The sequence below is a fragment of the Apis cerana genome, linkage group LG2 (assembly GCF_029169275.1).
Source record: "Apis cerana isolate GH-2021 linkage group LG2, AcerK_1.0, whole genome shotgun sequence".
Lineage (NCBI taxonomy): Eukaryota > Metazoa > Arthropoda > Insecta > Hymenoptera > Apidae > Apis > Apis cerana.
In genome coordinates, this window is record NC_083853.1 from 15,099,470 (window position 1) to 15,105,629 (window position 6,160).

At 40.6% G+C, this 6,160-nt stretch overlaps 1 long non-coding RNA gene across 1 annotated transcript; it reads right to left on the reverse strand.

The window, feature by feature from the left end:
• Window positions 1-428: 428 nt before the first annotated feature.
• On the reverse strand, window positions 429-5,366 carry LOC133665698 (uncharacterized). The gene is made up of 2 exons (XR_009828892.1): window positions 5,062-5,366; window positions 429-4,988 (listed from the first exon to the last, which is right to left on the reverse strand). It is a non-coding gene; the product is annotated as an uncharacterized LOC133665698 (long non-coding RNA).
• Window positions 5,367-6,160: the final 794 nt, after the last annotated feature.

The window sequence follows — 6,160 nt, forward strand, 5'->3', positions numbered from 1 at the left end:
GAGAGATGGTACTAGCGATCATTTCTTACCCTACTTTATCTCGTATCTAAGAAATATCTTTGGCATTCAAGAGATATCGCTGGTAATCAATTCTTATCTTATGTCTATCTTCCTTCCATCATTTTCTGTCCTTTATTTAAATGAGTTTCATTTGCGGCACTCTAAAGATGGCGCTGATTTCTATATTTTTACTCTATATCTGTCTTTTTCTAAATATTTTCTTTTCTTGTTCCTTGGATACATTCTATCATTTCTCTCTTATAATTTTAAAAATGTGTTTTGATCTTTAATACAAAAAAATATAGATGTTACATTCTCTCGATATTATATATCTCATCGTACACTTTAATTCTTTAATCTATAATCGCTTTATATATAAATAATTTCTTAAATACCCGAAAAGATACGTTATGAAATAAATTCAAATATTTGAAAAATATTTTTATTTTCGGAAATATATAATGCATTATTTTTCATCACGGGATTAATTTGCAAAAAATTCGTTGAACGTTACATCTATTTCTATGTGGAGAACGATGATCATCATCTTTGGACCGTTGGATGGTATCTATTGTCGATAAGCAACGTTTAGAATTGTGAAAGAGGTATAAGATCTCTTCTTTACTCATATGTGTGAAACGTTTGCTTTATTTTCTAACAGATGGCAATATCGTTTTCAGATAACCTATCCACAGTTGCACAGGATATCGAGGTCGAAAAGGAACCGAATTAGAATGAAAATATATTGGAACAGATTCGATTGAAATGGAGGCACAGTGATTTGCATGGTTCGTTGGACGAATAATTACAAAATTAGCTGTAACAATAGGATGGATCGCATCCTGGGTGGTAATTGGCGAGCGGTCAGAACAAAGAATATGTAATTAGTTTGCACGCGATTTATAAACGAGCGTTGGTTGCAAAGTCAGCGAAATCGAAAATAATTTACATTAACCGGAGTTAACGAGGGGCTCGGATTCGGTAATTAACCTATTACAGGACGAGCTTGCTTGCATGATAATTTTCAAAATCGATACGCAACATTCCTGCGAGCTACTGTCATATTCACCGTTCGCCACCGTTTCTCTCTCGCTGTAAACCATAATCAAGCGGTGACCAAACCCACCGACCAGCGAAACGAGTTCGAGGTAGCGGATCTCTTGAAATATCGATAATTGGATTCTACCTGCTCTCAGACTTTGCGATTTATCGGTTAAAAAACGATTTTTATCCTTTCAAATGGAATCGAAGAAATAAAACAAAAAGAGCGTAATTTCGATACGAACGCGATCTTTTAATGCCCTCGATGACAAGTTTAAATTAATTTTTCCTCGTTTTCGTTTCATTCTCCTAGTTTGTTGGTCGAGCTCTTTGACCGTCCGTAAATTGAATTAGGCGGTGACCAACAAAGGAAGTTATTTGTCGGTCTACATACGTGTAACGATTCGACGTTTCGTCAAAGAAAATAGAGGAATCGTTTTAATATAGGTAAATTAATTCTAGGTAATTTCGTTTTATCTTCTGAATTCGTTTTCAATTGCTCGGTACGGACTGTGGCCCATTAATTAAAGTTTATTTATGACAGGGCTCTTTGATAAATTGATTTTGCATGGTTGATAGAGAAATTTTCATTTCTCTTCCCTCGTTACAACGTTTTTCCTTTTGCCATCGCCCGAGCCAATATCGGGACAGCATAATTCGCGTACGTTCCCGTTGCTATTCGCGGGAATACCTTTTTCCCAACGATGTTATTCGAATCTGGGCCATCGACGACAAAAGGAAAAAGCGAGAGGGAAATTTCATTGAATAGAAAGAATAGGAAATCTACAAAAGAGAAGCTGTAAATGGCGGACATAAAATCCTTCTTTATGCTCTTGCACAGGCCTTGCATGCCAATAATGCTAGTTTTTTTTCTTTCTCTCTCTCTCTCTATCTCTTTTCCTCTCTCGCTATCTTTCTTGTCGATTAATTTGCGGAGAGCGTTGTTGGTTCGATTAAAGTACTCGTAAAAATGTTCCCCGCGCTTTTTCTATTTTTGCATGGAAAAATTATAATAGCTCTCCAATTTCCAACAATTTTTACCAATTACGCGTCGATTAAAGTTGGCATCCCGATATATCTATCTACCCACTACGTAATCGTATATTGCTGCGTATAATTTCTCAATTCGAAACGATATTTCGTGTATCGAGAAAAGGGCAGGGGAAAAGGCGAGGTGAAAGATATCTCGCGGAATAGAATACGGGCCATCGAAGAGGAAGTTTTCGCCGGACAGATTAAGAAAATAGACAAGCGTTGGAAAGGACGAAGAGGGGGGAGGTTTGGAGTTAGTTCAAACGATAGCAGCCGTTTCGCCTCCGCGTCCCGTTTAATTTCTGCCTCGTCACTGGTGGAACTTGCCGTTGGCAGTTATTGGCCGGAAAAAAAGAGGGGGCCGGGGAAGGAGGAGAGGGTGGTCTCGGTAAAGGTTGACGGCCATTTTGATTCATCGGACTTGGTCTCCTCTTTCGAATAAATAATGGCCGGGAAAAGGGGTTTTTTCGTACGCGGAGGTACGGTAAGGTGCGCCAAGCTATTTCGGCCAGCCGTAATTCATATTTACGACCAATGGGAGTTACGCCAACTATAAGAGGCTGCATAATGAAACTCGGTCGCAGTAACGCCGCTTCTGCTTTTCCAACCTCTTTAGTTTCATTTTTTTATGAAACATTGTATCTACATTTTTCCGTCACGCGATTTTTTCCCCTAATATCTAACACCCTCGTTCGAACCTGTACAGATAGAAAACGTCGAAAACAACGGCAAATCCCTCTGGGTTCTGGCTTACTATGGGAGGGGCCGATTTTTGGTCCCAAGTCCAACCCTTTATCGAATCTCGATGCTTTCGAGAACCACCGACTATTCAAACAGGAGGGAAGGGGGGGGGCTACTTCGGTCCAGCCACGCTTTTATTCCCGCGTTCCAAATTCGACATCTTTCGCTCGCACGGACTTGTTTACGGATTGTTTAGACGACTGGAACTATTTACGCGAAAGATTTATGGATCGGCGTTTCGAATCCGAACGATTTCGCAACCGTTCCGGGTCGTTTCGTCGCTTTTAATGGAACCAACGGGAGCGATAACTGTTGGGAACGGAAAAAAAAAAAAGAAAAAAGTTCTCCTTGCGCGTGGCAAAATGGGAGTAAACTAGCGTTCAGTTCCATTACATAAAACACGATTACGTCGCACTTTTCGCGCAGCTTCGGCCCTTTCCGGTTCATTGAACCCCCTCCCCCCTTTCCGTTTAATCCTCTTTGGAAACCGGCATTCACACCACCGGAATAATTTTATTCCAGAAAGCCAACCTTTCTTCCCGCCCTTTATTATCACGCTCCGACAATTTCCACCGTTTATATCGATTAAAAAAGAAAGAAAGAAAAAAAAAACAAAGACGCGTGATATTTATCGCGAAGTCGACCTGTTCCAACCTGGGGAAAAAAGCGTTAACGTTTTAACGAGGGACGTCCGGCTGTAAGTTTTAATTGGTCGTCCCCGATTCTCGTTCGTCGAACGAAAAACAGGCGCAACGCCACGCGTCGTCGATTCGATCTCCGCGTTCCCTTTTCTTCGTTCCTCTCCTCGCCTCGCCTCGCCTCGCCTTGCCTCGCCACGCCTTCCATCCTTCCTTCCTTCCTTCCTTCCTTCCTTGCTTCCCGCAAAGTTGCAGGCTGGATCCGACCGTTCGCCGAGAGTCAGAGCTGGAAACATAAAACTTTGGACGACATAACTCACCCATTTCCAGACTATCCCTTCGAGAAATTATTTTCTAGGCGGAGAACACGTTCCGCTCTGGAGAGATGGAGAAGTATTTCTCCGCGCGTGGAGGCACAGAGAAAGAAAGAGAAAGAGAGAGAGAGATATTGCGAGCTCGTGCGAGACCTTCGAGTCTCGGGGGGATGCGCGAAAAATTCCCCAGAGAAGGCAAGTCTCGGTCTCGATCAAACATTAATCGTGCCTTTCGACGGATAAATTGGCAGCGCCCGTTTTATTCGTCTCGCCCAACCGGTATTTGTCCACGATCCCGATACACCAATACGCTTCCACTCCTCCCCTCCCTTTCTTTCTTTCCTCGACTCGCTCGAGTCGAAACAACCAATCGTTGCACAAAGAAGCGTTTTTTCGCAACGAATCGCAACCTGCTCTGACCGACGACCTATAAAAATATTCGAGCCTAAGCTAAATTACGGATATTCCGGGGGATTTTAGCGAGGGATATTCGGGCGAAAGGTTACCAAACCCGAGAGAGCCGATCAGAGAGAGCCGCCCTTGTAAACGATTTCGTTAGTTTGGACGCAAAGCGTAGCGCCGTGGAGAGGAGCAAAGTAGCGGTTGGATGGTAGCAAATAATCTGATTAACGATCGAATAGGCGAGAGCTTGTTGCGTTCTAACCCGGTAATGGCCTCCCATTATTCGGCCAGTCGCGTCTTCGTCGGGGGATAAGCGAGAGGATGATCACGATCATCCCTCCATTTACTTTACCGCGATTCGATCGCGGCGGAAAATCTACGATTTTTAAACGATTATAAATGAAAAATCCCGAAATCCTTCGTATAAAATTCGAAGAGAATTTAGAGCGGGAGGAAAACGTTCTCGAGTTCGTTAGGAAGGAAGCTGGCCCTGGTTAAACCGAATTATTATAGGAGGTGAGAAACGAGAGAACGGCGTTACTTTTAGTCTCCTCGACGGAACGGTTAATTTTCTGGCGCAAAAATTAGTCTGAAAATGGTGTGCGAGGAGGGGGGGAAGGTGTGAAAGTTCGCCTCAAGTTCGAGCGAAATAAGTGCGGCTAAAGAACAGCGTTGAAAAGTTAGCGCGGCAAACGAGGCGGTGGAACACAGGATGGAAAACGGGTTGGTTGTAGCCAGTTGGTTACGTGTGTTTGTTCAAGGTACACGTATACTACGACGACGACGACGACGACGACGATGGCGAAGGACAAGCTGGGCTCTGGGGAATTAAAAAATTTTTAATTGCAACGGTGAGCCAACGTCGACCGAGGTGCAAAGCGGTTGCTAATTACCGTCTAAGAAATTACAGGGGCATTAAAGAGCCTCCGATAGGCGGAGATTTTAGGTTCAAGATGTTCCTGTTTCTTACAACCGCGAACTCTATCGAAAAGATAGATTTCTATTTTTTCCACAATTTTTCGCATACGCATAATCTTTCTACGGTTTGTTCTCGAAATTCTGGTCCTTCGAAGATGAAGTGTTAAGCAAAGGCGAAGCCAAGGCGGTCAGATTTTTATTTTCAACTCTTCTAAAACAATGGCAACAATTAATTATAATATTACTATTTAAATTTGTGACAGATTATAAATAAATAATAAGCTTACTTGATGTAGAGAAAATTATATATAAAAATTTTGTACAATTTTCCGTTTTATATATATACTGAAAAAAAATTTACACAACAATTTACTCCCTCTAAAAATATGAGATTTTGTTCCATAATAAGCTGCTGGATAAGTTTCCATAATCTTTTAATTAGTTACAATTGTTATAAAAATTGTTATCGAATTTTATTCGATGTACATAATTTCCATTCATTGCACGAATGCTTATGGATCATCTCGTAAAATTCCTATAATATAGAATTAGAAACATTTAAAATAGATATGATATGTTATATCGTTCTTACTTGAAAGCTTCGTTCCAAATCAGATCATCGAAATACTTACGTATAATACGTATCAAGTTGCCATTTTATCGTTTCTTTTTCTTGATATTTATATCGAATATTCTACGGTAGGTAAATAAATTTGAATATTTAATAATTTAATTTTCACTCAAATTTCCCTTTATATTCTTTAATACACACTATCTATTAGATTGGCATCAATATACAAATTCATCGATCATTTTTACCATTTCAAAATTCATACAAAAATTTCCAGATCGTAGGTTTCCAAACAAAGATATAATAACAATGGCCACTTCACACTTGCACGTCTTCCAATTCTACTGTTGATTCCACTCAGTTTACATTTTAACGAAAAACAAGGATTGGAGGAAAAATCAAAACCTGTAATAATTTTCTAAATCAGATCAGTTAGAACAGAAATGGAATACAAATCAGATAGAATCAACAACGATACAATTCGCATCGTACAGTCGTCGATC